Consider the following 16,459-nt stretch of genomic DNA (forward strand, 5'->3'; position numbering starts at 1 on the left):
CATCTCTTTCAAAGAAAATGTTCTTCTACTTTTACTATATGTCCAAGGGTTTCCCACATTTCCAGGCAAAATCTGTTACATCAACTTCTGTCATCCTTTCTGATCCTTCCTCCTGACAAGTAATTTCTTAAGCCCCTGAAATTTCATAGTACTTTACCTCTACTCTTCATAAATCTTACACACCAATAATTTTGATACAAGGTGGAAAACTATATTGCTTCCTCCTAGACCATGAGGTCCCAAAGGGAATATTCTGCATCTCATTTATTGCTGTTCATCATGCTTACCCCACCCCACTCCCATCTCCCTGCAGACACCATTGACCATTGTGGGTGCTCAGTAAATATTTGCTGAAAGGATTAATGAATTTCTGGAAATTATCACATCATTTCAGCAGTCATGAGACTTAAGGGATGTGCAATCAGGCTCTCTAAATCTTTTACTATCCACCATGGTGCTGACTATACTTGAAATACAGGTTGTTTTCTTTCCTTTCCCTTTTTTTTAATCAGATATATTGATTGTGGAAAATTATATGTGTGGAAAGTACCAGGCTCTACCACTTTTTTTTTTTAATATGATTACATTTTGGAAGATTTTGTTGTCTCTCTGAAGACAAATTTAGCACTCAGAAAAGAGAAAACAAATTTCAGCACTCCTATAATTACACATGACAATGTTATTAAAATGAAAAATTCAATTTTTAAATATTCAAGGGTAGCGTTTTCTTAAGCATTCATTTCACTTTATTATTCCTGCATATCTAATTGGGGGAAATTATAAGTTACCTTTCTCCCGTTTTCCTCCTTCACTGAAATCTTAAAATTGAGTTTCATGTTCTGACTCTACAGTTCTGACAGATGTTACCGCCCTCTTCAATCACTGTGAAAAATGTTATCCCTAGCTATCAGAAATCAAAAGGTGTGAAGAAGATTGGAAAGAATGATCATTTTCTCTCCCTTCCTCAGGTGTTTTCATGTTACCCAAGAGTGTTTCAGTCATTCCTTTGAGCTGGGTGAAATTATGAGAACGACACCTAAATATGTCGATATTTCATTCTCTTTCAGCATTGAATGTGAGGCACTGATGTGACCGAATCCTGTTTCTTACACTTCAGTGATTTCTCCATGGTGCTATGAGCAAAGTGAAAGAAAACTGCTAACATGTTTATTAACTTCTAGAAATTCACTCTCACCTTTGCCTTACACAAAGCAGAGTATTTTGTGGCTCGCCATATCATCAAATAATTGTTTTGAATGACAGGGAGTGAGGCTGAGTAGCCAAGAGAATTTTCTTAGTGAAGGCAAGGTTGCCTCTCGGCCTTGGGATCACCATGTTTTGTCTTTGTTCCCTTGAAAAGTAATGAGCTTATAGGATTTGAAGATGCTACAGGTAGGTTTAGACCATGTGATATTGAGATATTTTTATTTTTAAAAACAGTTGTAATCTATGAGAGCCTAAGTGTGTTGAATGCAATAAATCATTTTGGTTGTCCAGGCCTCATACCTGGGTGCCCTGTTATCTATGGATTTGTGTGGACTGAAACTCTTCCTTTGAAGTCTTTCAAGGACATGTACAATTGAAGCCTCCTTTAATAGACTCTTTCTGTCTTTTCATTGGTTATTTTGCTTCATACATGGCAAGAGATGCAAAGAGAGAAAGAAAGAAATCACTCAATCTTCTACTTATATTCTGCCTGCACATGATAATGGTTTGAGCTGTTGGTTTCCATGTTAAGAAAGTTTGCCACAGTGACTCTGGCTTTTCTGGTGGAGTCCACCTCATCATGTTGGACGCCAGGCCTGAGCTCCAGCACTGAACCTGCTTAGGCATTACTGAGGACGCCCCCATAGTGGGCTTCCCCGGGTGCTTCCTGCGTGAAGGCTCATATACATGTGAGGTTTTAGTGGAGAACTAAGTTTTTAGCTCTTTTGCGTCAATGCCCAGGAGTGTGATTACCGGATCATATGGTAAGAGTATTTTTAGTTTTGTAGGAAACTGCCAAGCTCTCTTCGGAAATGACTATGCCATTCTGCATCCCTACCAGCAATTATTGAGAGTTCCTGTTGTTCCACATCCTTGTCAGCATTTGGTGTTCAGAGTTCCATTTTGGAACATTAGGTATGTAGTGGTGTCTCATTGTTGTTTAAGTTTGCATTTCCCTGATGACAAATGATATGTAGCTTAATTGCCATATGTCTATCTTTGGTCATATCATATGCTTAATTGCCATCTGTCTCTCTTTGTGAGGTATCACGTAAGATCTTGAGCCTGCTCTTTAATTGTTTTATTTCTAATTGTTGAGTTTTAAGGGTTCTTTATATGTTTGGGATATCAGTTCTTTATCAGATATGACTTGCATATATTTTCTCCCCAGTCATTCTCTGGACTATGTCTTTCACAGAGCAGATATTTTATTTTGCCTTTTTTTTTTTAACAATATGGTAAACTGATCATTCTTTCATGGGACATGCTCTTGGTATTGTACCTACAATGTCAAAGTCAATGACTTAAGGTCATCTAGGTTTATGCTGAACCAGCTCTTAGTAAAAATAAATGGCTTCTGCTTCTGTACCAGTCATAGCTTTATCCTCATTCTAGTTTGCTCTCTCTGTAGATGAGGTTTATTGAGATGCCCGGTCCCAGAATTATTATCTCTTCCTGACATCACCCAAACAAGAACAAAGCCCTGCTTTCTCAAACGCTCCCAGAATCACCTAATGTAAGCCCAGTCTATTAAACAACACCCTTTCCTGCCACCCTTCATGGGTCCCTGTGGTGGATGTTCTCCCTTGCGACAATGATGAATAAACTCAGGCTTCCCCTGAAGATGTGTTCTTAGTGGTATATGGCAGGAGAATATTGACAGTGCTTAGTCAGTTGACTGTTGTTTTCTCCCTTCAACTAGAAGATGGATTCCATTGGAGCAGCAGGCTGTTGCATTCATTACTGTATCTACAGAATCCTAAATTGGTGTGCCATTTGGTAGACCCAGTAGAGCCCCAATGAATGGTTTATTTGATCCTGTTACGTGGAAAGTTAATAAGCCTTAGAGTAGTGATTTTAAAATACGAATCCTTGACCCCAAGATCCCAGCATTCTACTTGATAAGCCACAACCCAACCAGCAATGCTAGTTATTTGTTTGCTTTTTAGAGGCAAGTGACACACACAAAAAACTTCATTTTTTCACAGTACAATTAAGAGCTACCTACCTGCTTATTAAGAATTAAGCAGTCTTAGCATTCATAAACTAAAAATAACATGCAATTACGGTTACTCAGACTTCCAACCGAGTAATCTAAATTCTGGCTACCTTATTCTGCTGGGCAGTGTTTCAAAGCCCTCTCTACAAAATGCATGTGAACAAGTAATATGAATACTACCTGATTGCAGTGGACTATGGTTTCCAATTGATAGTAAATTTGCTTTTCCCCTTAATTTTAATACATTGAGTTTCAGTGCTTACAATTTAGATTTCTTGTTAACTCTGCTGTCATGATGCATAATGGCATCAAATAATGTTACAATCTCAGACATGTGTTGTACAGTTTAAATATTAATCATCCATAAATCTCCCCCATCCATTGTTTCCCAAATGTACTTGTACAGTGATAATTCAATACATTTTAGGTGTTCGAAGGTGGACAGGCAGACTTCAGGACCTTTTTTCTACCTAAGTGGGTGAAGGGCAAAATTAGTTTAGGATAAAAGAGCTGAAAGAACTCTGGTTTCTGAGCCACTGGGCTTCTAGGCCTTGTGCTTGTGATTCAGCAGAGGTAATGGAGACTTCTTCTGAAGGCCAATCCAGCCAGCCTATCTGCTGTCCTATGAGTCAGGACAAAGGAAGAGGTACCCCAGATGCATGACCTCTCTTTTCTATTTCCCAGTCTAGCAACAATTTTGTTTTAACTACCCAGATTTTTAGCAGAAACAGCCTTTTTTTCAGTATATACTATTTTTCTGACAGAATAGTCAAAACAGTTATCTGATTACCAAGGCAATGGTAGACACTAAGTCTCTCTCCGTGGGTTCCCCAGAATAAGAGATAATGGAACCATTTTGAAAGAGTCAAATAAATTATTTATTCCATAATGAAACCTTTAATTTAGGAGGACTGTTTCACTCTTTAATGTATGTTTTCCCAACCATCCCATTTTGTAACTATTCAGCAGGGATGAATGTATAAGTGTTTCATTTTTGAATCACTATGTGGGTGTCTCTGGAAGTATCTCAATTTAAGATAGAACAAATAAAATGAATAATAACACTGTGACTTTTTTTTTTACTTTCCACTCATAGAGGTATGAGGTGATGGCTTCTCGTCAAACTGACACAGCTTTTCATGTTATTGGTTTCAACTGTTTTATAATTGTAAATTACAACTAAATACACAAAGTGATTTTTATCTTGAAACACTGCCTGACTGATATGTGAAGGCAAATTTTATAGGAAAAAGAAATGGAATAATAACTTCTTTAGAAATCTAACTTCTCATCTCAGGTCTCTTTCAAAAGTTATAATGTGTTCTAGGAAATCAACTTTGTTTCATCTGGGATAAATTCAAATACAATTAGATACATTATTTATTATAAAAGAAACTCAGATGCAATTTTCTGTTTAGGTAGAATGTTAACATAATGTGCTCAAAAATTGGTAGGTAAACTTGCACAAATATTACTACATCACATGTTTTAAAGGTCATAAAAGGGGCTATAAGAAATTATGGGTTTCAATAAATCTATGGTTCAATTAATCAACATTACATGCTAATGTATAGTATGATTCCTGGCAGAACTACCATATGCTGTAAATGATATAAAAATTTGTGAGATGTGGTCTCCTCCAACAGGCAGGAAACTTTCTAATAGGGAAATGAAAATAGCACATAGATGTGAATTAGACACTAAAATATAGTAATGAATCTAGCTTCTAAATTTTAGATGAACTTTAGAATAGAGCTCCAAGTATGGTCCAGGAAGCCTTGAGCAGCCAAGATTGAGAATGGGGATTGTAAGATCTTTCCAATAAGATCAAAACCATTTTCACACTAATACAATTCTTTTTTTCAATTTTCACCTTTATCACTCTCATTCTTTCATGAGAATATGGTGTAGATTTTCGTATACAATGTGGCATGATATTGAAATAGATTGGAGGTGAAAACGGATAGGAATACTCAGATGTCTTCTATTAGAGAAGACATTTAAAAGATTTGCCAACAGGAATTCAAATATCTGTCTTTAAAATTATAACTATTTTTAAAGTTGTGTTAACTTTGATAAGCTTATTATTATTTTTAATGAATTAATATTATTTAACTTTTTCACTTTTAATTTCTGTGATAGAGCAAATATTTGTATATATAATCTATATAAAAAGTATTTCTTTAGAGTCTTCAGTAATTATGAGAAGAGAAAATGGGTTCTAAGGCCAAAAATGTTCAAGAATCACTGCTCTAGAGAAATGCTAGATTAGCTATGAAAAACATGTGCTCTGTATCTTTGGGGTTCTGAACAGCTTATTCATTCATTTAGATTCAAGAGACGTGTAATTAATCCTTTTAAATTATCCATGATATGTGATAGTGGATCATTTTATTCTTTCATGGTAGTGGTTTCTAGAATATAATGCATTTTCTTCACAAAGTAGATGGGCTTTTGATTAATCAAGCACCTTTCCTTGGTCATGCCAAGGAGGGATTCTGTACCATAATTTGTTACATATTGGATGTCCCAGTTGATGTGAAGTGTGTTGTAAATAACATATTACTCACAGTGGTTTAACATCTAAAGTGAGTGCGTTTGCTTTTTTGTTTGTTTCAAATTGCAAGCAGTGTAGATTCAAGATTACGTCTATGAAAACATCACTCTTAGCTTGCATTGCAATATCCCTTCTAAAGTGGAAAGGAATATGAGGTTGTAGCCAGCTTGCTGGGATTGTGCATGAGAGTGAGCCATGTTTGTAAACTCCTTGTGTCCTACATGTCAAGGTGGAAGTGAAATTGAGAATTGCTATAGCAATCTGTAGCATTTATAGAAGTGACTAAACTCAAAACACCCTAATGACTTCATTGTTTTTGGATGATCGAATTAGTGTTCACAAACAATAACTGGAATAAAGCCTAGTGTTTTCTAAAATACTGGCAAAAATCGAGTATATTGCAAAATAAAAGGTTCCACCTTTCTCAGGCTTTTCATGAGTCTATGCATAACTGGCAAAAGAAGAAAATTCTAAGAATTGTATTTACTAAGCCAAAGCCTTTGGCCTTCATTAAATATAAAATACTAATTGCTTCCATAGAAATGGGAGATGTCAAAAATAACTTATATAGTATAATCATAGAATTGAAATCCTCTATGTGATGCCTAAAAGCAACTTCTTATAGTTAATGATGTTTACTACTATGTATTGACCATTGACTATGTGCCAGATTTTCTGCTAAGTGTTATATATTATCTCATTTATACCTTCTGGAGAACTTGAAAACATATATATTGCCATTATTCTCATTTCACAGATTAATAACTTAGGACGTGAAGAGGTTGAGCTATTAGCTGATCTCAGCCCTAGACTTAGGTGATGTAGCAAAATCTCCTGGATTCCACTGCCCATGCTCTCCCTGTTAAGTTACTCTTCTATAGCCAAATAACATGCATTTGATTGGCAAAATTGACTCAATCCTTTTGTTTTACAGAAACAGACACACCAAAGTAGGTAGATTAAATGGTTTGTATAGTCACAAAATAAACAACATAATCCAGATATTCCCATATTCTTTTTTTGGTGGATATCTGGAACTCAGTACAGAATATAGGCCTAGAAGTAACCCTATTCTGAATGTCAGAATTCTTACTAACTTGGTGGCATATATGATTTCTGTAGCACTGTGTTAGAATTGTGTGTATGTGTGTGTGTGTGTGTGTGTGTGCGTGCGCACGTGCGCGCCTGAAGAAAGACTGCTTTTTAAATATATATTTCCCTATTTCCCACAATTCCTTATTCCTAATTAGGCTGAAACATGTTTTTGTTTTTACCCAAGATGATTTTTTTTCAACTTTTTTTGGTTGTATTTGTAGTTGCACAAAATGGTGGGATTTGTTGTTACATTTTGTACATGCACACAATATTACCACATAATTTGGCCAATATCATTCTCCAGTATTTCCTCTTTCCCTCCTTTCCCCCCTCCATTCCTTTCCTCTGTTCTATGGTTCTCCCTTTTGATTTTCGTGAGATATTGCCTTGCCCACATTCTTTTCCTTTTTCCTCTCTAGCTTCCCCATTTGAGAGAAAAGTTTGGTTTATTTCACATAACATAATGTTCTCAAATTTCATCCTTTTCCTTCAAATGACATAATTTTGTTTTTCTTTGTGGCTGAGTAAAGCTCCATTGTGTACATATACCACATTTTCTTTATCCATTCATCCATGACGGACACCAAGGCTGGTTCCATAGTTAGGCTATTATGAATTGTGCTATAAGCATGGTTGTGCATATATCACTATAGTATGATTACTATATTTCTTTAGGGTAATTACCAAGGAGTGGGTGGTATAGCTAGCTCATATGGTGAATCCATGCCTAGTCTTTTGAGGAACCTCTATGGTGGTTTTACTAATTTACAATCCCACCAAAAAAGGTAAAAGTATTTCTTTTTCTCTATATCTTCTCCAGGATTTATTTCTGGTGATTGCCATTCTGACTGGTGTGAGATGAAATCTCAGTGTAGTTTTGATGTGCATTTCCGTAATTGCTAATGATGTTGAACATTGTTTCATATATTTGTTAGTCATTTGTATTTCTTCCTTGGAGAAGTGTTCATTTAATTCATTTGCCCATTTGTTTATTTTTTTTGGAGTTAAGTTTTTTTGAATTCTTTATATTCTAGATATTAATCCTTTGTCAGTAGAGTAGCTAGCACAGACTTTCTCCCATTTTGTATGTTTTCTCTTCACATTCATAATTGTTTCCTTTGCTATGAAGAAACCTTTCCATTTGATGCCATCCCCTATTTATTAACTCTTGGCATTATTTTCTGAGTTATAAGGTCCTATTAGAAAGTTGTTGCCTGTGCTGGTAGGCTAGAGTATTGACCCTTCATTTTCTTGTAAGAGTTGCAGAGTCTCTGGTCTCCTTTCTATGTCCTTGACACAATTTGAATTTGTGTAGTATATGAGATAAGAGTTGAGTCTCATTCTTCTTCAATGTGTGGATAACCAGTTTTCTCAGCACCATTTGTTTAAAAAAGCTATCTTTTCTACAATGTATGTTTTCAGTACCTTTGTCAAGGATCAGGTGGCTATCTATATCTGAATGGATTTTCTCTGTTTTCTTTTCTGTACCATTTGTCTATGTGTCTGTTTTTATGCCAGTACCATGCAGTTTTTGCTACTGTAGCTCGGTAGTACAATTTGAAGTCAGGTATTGTGATGTCTCCAGCATTGCTCTGTTGGCTTAGAATTGCTTTGGCTATTCTGGGTCTTTTATTCTGTGATATGTATCAGTTGAATAATTGAATAACTAAGCACACAATTGGTACAGTAGACTATGTTCCCAAGTGCAGGCTCTAGAAACCACCACAGTAGAAAGTAGCTTCCCTCCACCTGTCACTGACTTCAGAAACTCATCTGGTATTATTTGTTTCATACTGAATAATTCATAAAAATTCTTTTTGGAAAATGTTTTCATTGCTAGCAAAGATTTCCTTTAGTTGTTTTGTAAACACCATTCAGGTATAAATTGTTTCAAAACTAATTTTCTCAGTTTGGATAATTAACTAACAAAATTCAACCAAGGCTAGTGATTTCATTAGAATGAGGATTGAAAGGTGACTGTGAATATGTGAATTCTGGCTCTGATTTTTCTACTTTCTAACCACATTTGTATGCTTTAGAATATCTTTCAAATTAGTTATGATATACTGACTTTGTCTGTATTTATTTTGGGGTATTGGTAAGGATAAAATGAATTATCATATGTTATAATGCATCAAAGTACATAAAGTTATATAAAATGAACGATAAACATTGATGACATTCATTATCAGTAATCATTTTTACCTTTTTATTCCTTCTACAGTGGTGCCATGTACATGCTATATTCCCCTCAGGTGGTTTCTAATCCTGTTCACTAATCTTAACCTTTAATTCACAAAAGCTGCTTCTTTTAAACTAGAAAGAGACATTTTCTGAATCCTGGGTATCCAAAAGTCATTATTTAAGGACTCAGAGATCTTATTCACAGCATGTCACAAAATTGTGTCATCTAGGCCCAAAAATAGATCAGAAAAAATATAAAAATACATACCTACAAAATATAGAAATATAAAAATATATAAATGTGATGAAAGAAACCTATAAAGATACATCTGCTGCTAGGATTATGATCTTTAATGGAGGGAAGGAAAGAAAGCATTTTTACCCAAACATAGAGGCATAGACTTGGACTTGCATCACATTCACACTTTCATTCATTCATTCATTCATTCCTCATTTACTTAAAAAGCATATAATGAAAGTCTAACATGATCAGACCCTTTGCCAGAGGCCAAGGTTCCAAAGATAAAGAGGATAGAGGCTTTCCCCTTGAATTGCTAATTATCTAGGAAGAAGAAAATAAAATACACCAACTACAACAAACCCAGAAGGATTTGATAAGTATTACAAAGTACTATGGGAACACAATGGAAATAATGACTAACTCTGCCTAGGGGCTTTGGGAAGGCTGCAAGAAAGAATAGCATTTGAGCTTGGTATAACACAACGTGTAGGAGTGTACCGGAATTTTTTTTTAAATGGGAAAAGGGCATCCCCAGATAGAAAAGACAACATGTTCACACCAATGAAGATGTAATAGAACATAGCATCCTGGAGACAATGTGAAAATTAGAACAAGCCTTTTGAAAAGTAGTTTGGCAGATTGTTTCAAGATCTATAAAAACACATACATCTTTAGCCCAGTAATCCCACTTATGGGAATTTATACTCTCAAAAAATACACAAGAAAAAAAGTATTATTTTATAATAGCAGAAATATGAAATAGAAATGGGTTTATTATCTAAAATATATAAAATAGTTCTGTAAGTCATAATACATCATTTTGATTGACTCTTTTGTTATTAGGATAGTAACAGATATTTTAAATCCAGATGGAAAATGTATGTGCCATCAAACATTAAAATATTAAAATATCTAGTATTTCCCACAGATTATACATGGTACCTAGTTGAATTGATTACTGCAATAAATAATGCTGCACCTATTTAAGATTTTGTGTATATCAAATAATATGGAGAAGAATCTAAAATCAAAATAACAGCATCATCATCAACAGTCACAAAATGTTTTTATCAAGGTGATTGATAGGGTTGGGAGCATTATTTTTTTTATTATTATTTTACTCTCCTGTGGTCAGACCACCTACAAACTCAACTAGTACTCATTGCCATTTCATATATGTGGGAGGATTTGCTAGACCCTCTATGTGAAAAGATAAAGTAGCTTAATCGTACAATGAATTTCAGAACTTTTGAAGAAAAGCACCTTTAGTTTTACACTTTTAGTTTTAATTTATCAAATGAAATTTACTTTTATTCAAGCCCCAACATGAATGTAGCCTATTTCAGGAAATCGTTTCAGAATCTATCCATCTCATCATTCCTAATCTATCTCTGTATCCTCAAAGTCAGTCCCCCGCCCCAGTTGAAAGACATTGTGCATTAGCAGTTGAATTGGATGATCCAGCATATCCAATGCCAGAATCACTGCACAAGGAGTGTGGGGAGAAGTACACAGGGTAACTTCTCAAAGCGGTGTCCCCCCAAAAAACCTATAGTGGAATCATTTGGAATACATGTTAAGCATGTAGTTTTAATCTTCATCCCTAATTAGAATCCCAGAGATCACAGTGAGGCCAGAAATGGCAATTTTTAGATAAATACCCAAATTCTAAGGCACCTGAAATTTGGAAAACCATTGCTGTAAAACATTGAGTCCACATGAAATAGATCCATCTGACCTCCTGGAATTGTCTCATGGCACATTCTGTTTATTTTTGTGCACATATGAAAGCTGCTTCTGATCACTGATTTTTCTTATCTGTTATATTTGTTCTGTGCTGAGCTTTGTGTCTAGCTCTTGTTTCACGGTTTTGTTTATGGTTTTTTTTTGTCAACATCAATTCATTTCTGATAGGTAAACATATGGATTCTACACGTAGGGTTGTGGAGCCTTCTGTGGTTTTCTGTTTAAATGCCTCTTCTGCCATTCTTGTTGCTTAAGATATCATTGAATGAGGGGAGGCAGGAGGAAGGAGACTCATGCTTGATTAAGTCCTGACAAGTTGTACTCACAGAGACAACATTTCTCATATGGTTTGGTTAATGTACACCTTGAATACATGTAAGTTTTTATGCTTCCCTCCCTCCCTCCCTCCCTCCTTCACTTCCTCCTTCCCTCCCTCCCTCCCTCCCTCCCTCCCTCACTCACTCCTTTCTTTCTTTCTTTCTTTCTTTCCTTCTTTCTTTCTTTCCTTCTTTCTTTCTTTCTTTCTTTCTTTCTTCCTTTCTTTCTTTCTTCCTTTCTATCTTTCCTTCTTTCTTTCCTTCCTTCTTTCCTTCCTTCCTTCCTTCCTTCCTTCCTTCCTTCCTTCCTTCTTTCTTTCTTTCTTTCTTTCTTTCTTTCTTTCTTTCTTTCTTTCTTTCTTTCTTTCTTTTTCCTGCCTAATCTTCCTTTTAACAAACTTAACCATGAACTCTGGCTTCTTTTGATTAATACTTTTCATCAATCAACCACCAAAAATATTTGGTCACTAACGTGTGTTTGGAAGAAGGCACTATCCCAGTCACTATATGCTGAAATAATGGGTTCCTTCTTAACCTCATCCTCCAGGTCTTGAGCTTGAATCAAAATGAACAATTCATCATCTCTCTGTCAAAGCAAGAGAAACATGGGCATGTCAAATAGCTCGGAAAATGTAAAATAAATAAATAAATAAAGTTATGAGTTAGGGACTGTCAGTGGAAATAATAGTCTGAAACATGTTTAGCATAATTAACCTTTGATCTTCAACTTTCCAATCTAAAAACCAAGTAGGGAAAAAAAATGACAGGCAGAATCCTGCACAGTCAACTCTTGCTTCATCTCCATGAATCAGTCATGTATGTCATGTATTAGGGATTTTTTTTTCTGGGTGGATTTATTTTTAAACAATTGAGAAAGCTTTGATCTGATTTCATCAGGTACTAATCTTATAAAGAAAAGCTTACCTCTCTTGAGATGTCTTAAAGGTCATCCTAAGAAAGTCTCTCAGTTCAAACAGATTCCTAGGATATACAAAACTCCCCTACCTGGATATCTGCACATTCATACCTTCTAAATGCCGGAATGAAGCAGGGATCATTTCAACTAAAATAACCATGTATAATCTGTGGGTATGAAAGAGTCATCACATTCAAAACGTTACTATTTGCACATTTCTTCTATGTACATTAATTGTGCTTGCTTAAGAATATGTTCAGCTAAAATGTACTTTATAAGATCCAATTTGGGAAACTATCCCTTGATGGATGACTATCTCATTGGCATTTTTCTATTCTTCTGTGAAACTGATCTGTTCTTTCTTAATGCACACGACTCCTACCAATTTTTTTTATCTTAAGAAAAGTTCTTCCCATTTTGATTCATGAGAAATCCCATTGATGTGGCTTTTCCTGAAGAAGAATTTTGAATTTGAACCTCTCTGATCATATGAGGTTTTAAAATTTGAAGACAGGAAGCTTGTACTGTGCAGATGCCTGGGATCCTTCCTGGAGAGAATCAGTCTCCTGAAAAGTGCCCAGAAATCCAGATATTTAAGTTTCTTATTGGTTCTTAACAAACTTTGAAAATGACTAATTCTAGAGGTGACTCTGATTTGGAAAGAATAGCTGTCATGTAATCAGGAGACTTTCATCTTGCTATCTTCTCTGAATACAGATGTTATTTAATCCCTCTAAGACTCCATTTCTTTATTTTAAAAACTAGCAATATAATTTTCAAGACACAATGCTACTGAAGAGTTTGTAAGAAGTCATGATTTGTTTGTTTTGCTTTTTTAAAAAGCACCTATAGGGCTGGAGTTGTAGCTCAGTGGTAGAACATTTGCCTTGCAAGTGTGAGACACTGGGTTCAATCCTAGCACCACAGAAAAACAAATAAAGGCATTGAGCCCATTTAAACCTAAAAATAATAAAAATAAAAAAATTAAATTAACAAAAAGCACCTATAGCTAGAGAAAAAACCCATTGTGAAAAAAAAATGAAATCCACAAGAGTAGGGAGAGGGGATGTGATTATATAGAATTTTACTCCTTTAGGCATCAATTTCTATCTCTAATCCATACTTGCAGATATTAAATTATAATTAACAGGAGTTTTGTGGGACTCCATGTCCTTAAACTAATGCTGTCATTATTGGAGAAGGAAGCAAAAAAAAATCATACAAATTTTAAAAAATCGAAGACAGTCTGCCATGATTTTTCACCAGTTTTAATTTTTCATTTTCTTAAAACATGAAAAGCTTCCAAAATATTTCCCCATACTATATCCTCTCTCAACTGGAGCTTTCTTCCTGACAAATGATTTAGAAAGTCATCCTTACTTCCCACTTTCCATTCACGATGACTGGTGCAAACACAGAAGAAAACTTGCTTTAAAAAATTTCTTCAGTAGCCTCTCAGATTCTTTTGAAAGGGAGCTCCTCAAAACCCGTCTTGTTGTATTTCCTGACCTGTAATTTCGAGCTGGAATATTTTAGAGGATCATAACCTCCTTCCCTGATAATGAAGACTTTCAACTCCTTAATTCAGCTTCACTGTCAGATAGAGAGAGCTTCGGAGCTTCCTCTTACTTGACATCAATTTTTTTCTTCCTTTAAATCTTACTCTAGTTGAAAATCATGGGAATTTTTAAAGCAACTTCTAAAAAATTTGTTCTTTTTTAGATATACATGACAGTAGAGTGTATTTTGACATATATACTTGGAGTATAACTTATTTTAATCAGCACCCCATTCATGTGGTTGAAAGTATCTTTTATTTTATTTAAATTAATTCATTTTAGATGTATATGACAATATAGTATATGTTTGACATATTATTCATACATGGAAAGTTATGTCCAATTCATTCTACTGTCTTTACTATTCCCATCTCTCCTCCCTTCCCTTCATTCCCTTTCGCCTAATCCACTGAAATTCTATTCTTCCTCCCCCTACCCTTGTTTTGTGCTAGCATATCAGAGAGAACATTAGACCTTTGGTTTTTGGGGGATTGGCTTATTTCACTCCAGATCCATCCATTTACCAGTAAAAGTCATGAAGTCATTCTTTTTATGGCTGAATAATATTCCATTGGGTATATATGCAACACTATTTTAAAATCCATTCATCTTTTGAAGGGCACCTAGGTTGGTTCCACAGCTTAGCTATTGTGTGAAAACATCTTGATACTTGCTGATATGCTCACCTCTTGACTGGAATGGTAAAGAATGGCTTTAATCTAAGTCAAATTATTTAAACTCTGTGCATCACAACCCATCATATATAACATGAGGCAGTTGGAATATTGAAACAGAAACCCTCTAGAAGTCATAAAAAACTATCTGCTTTAACAGAATGATGACATGCAAAGCTGTACCACAGAGCACAGCATGTGTGATAATATACATGGATCTGTGGTTATTTTTATGACCTAAACTCTTTCTTTCTTTCCTTTTATGGTGTGTGCTCTCACTCTCTTGCAGGTTCTCTCTCTCTTCCTCCCCCACCTAATCTGTTTTCCGGTCAACATTTCCCTGTCAACAAGAACACTAAGCTTCTCCAGTGTCCTAGTGTTCCAGGTGGTTCTGTAACTGAGCCCTGGTATAGCCCTGCTACATTGACCCTGAACACCATAAGCTTGGCAGAGTGTGGAAACTGGCATGACTGTTCCACAGGAGGAAAGTGTTTGGAGCTGGTCCTAGGAACTCTGTTCCCAGAAACCCAATCTATGGATAAGAAGAGTTGGTGAGGGCTGAGAGCAAGAACTGCAATTTCTAGAGAGAGACAGGGGCACTCTGCCTTTGTTGCAAGCTGTCACACGGGGTGGTCCAAGACAGAATCCTTCACTTCTCTTATTTACCAGTTTGCCTTTATGGATAAAGTAGCCTAAGAACATAAACTCAGTCCTTCTCCTCAGATTTAAGCACTATTAATTGATACTTTATGTGCTTATGGAAATTTCCTCTTCATCACATATAACCATTTTTATGTGGTATGTGTGTGTGTGTGTGTGTCTGTGTGTGTGTTGTGTGTGTTTTGGTTTTGATTGTTAAGGATTATGTTATTATTGAATATATGTGCCCAACAGATAGACTGGGTACAAGACAACATATATCTTAAAGAGTTTGGAAAATGCTTTATTATTTCTGATAGTTAATGCTAATAAGAGAAAGGAAAGACATTTGCAAAAGACTTGACAAGATTCAATCTTTTAGGATGTGTTTAAAAAATAGTAATCAAGATAAAATGAGCTTTGAGATTTTAGCATTCTAAGCTATTACAATTTACTTATGACATTTTTATTAGTGTTTTTTAGATTTATATTGTTTTAAGAAGTATTGTGTGACTCTAAAAGGTATTGGAATTAATCCTTAAAAATGTATTAATATTATTAAAATTTGGCAATGAAAATCAATAAAGAAAAATATTCAGGGTACTTTTTCTCATATTAATTTTATTGCTGAAGATTACTCAGTGGTTCTTTTGAGCTTTTTAAAAAAAATTTCACTGATATTGTCATTTGAAACATATTATGGTTTCATCACTTATAACCCCCTCCCCCATCTGATATATATGTAATCTTCTCAATTACCTTGAACAGATATGCATGTCTGTTATTACAATATAACCAGTGGAAGTAGATATATTTCCATATGGTAGTCCAGATGTGTAGCCCTTGCTTACCAAAGAATTATTGTAATTTTCAGGGGAAAAGCAAAAAATAAATATATATTTTCATGGTTGGATGATATATTGTTCTTCAGGATTTGGGAAACGAGATGTGCATCCTGCTTGCTTTTATTTTTTGGTGATTGATAAAATGGCATATTTGTTGGGACTTAAATCGTCTTTAAAGAGGAAGAGTTCTAATTGGCAAAAAAGCATAATGTATTTCTTAATGTTGCTTAATTGCCTTTACAAAATCATCCCATAAAAATACTCATTATAAAACGTGGCATTCAAAAAAAATGTCATTCATTAACTTGGAAATAAAATTGTAATTACAATTATAAAGCTTTGAGGAGATTCTTCTAGGAAGGTTGTATGTTAATTGTACAGTTTAAGGCGTTTAATTTAATATTGGGCACAAACATGGTAATTACCCAAAGAGAGGCACATAAGCATTTAAGGACTGGATATGTTAAAGAAAGGGGGGAAA

The 16,459-nt window shown here is 35.0% G+C and overlaps 1 protein-coding gene across 45 annotated transcripts in view; it reads left to right on the forward strand.

Moving 5' to 3' along the window:
- Nrxn1 (neurexin 1) overlaps positions 1 to 16,459 on the forward strand; it is a 1,065,676-nt gene that overhangs the window by 996,721 nt on the left and 52,496 nt on the right. The gene's annotated exons all lie outside the window — the stretch shown is intronic.

The sequence above is a fragment of the Ictidomys tridecemlineatus genome, chromosome 12 (genome assembly GCF_052094955.1).
Source record: "Ictidomys tridecemlineatus isolate mIctTri1 chromosome 12, mIctTri1.hap1, whole genome shotgun sequence".
Lineage (NCBI taxonomy): Eukaryota > Metazoa > Chordata > Mammalia > Rodentia > Sciuridae > Ictidomys > Ictidomys tridecemlineatus.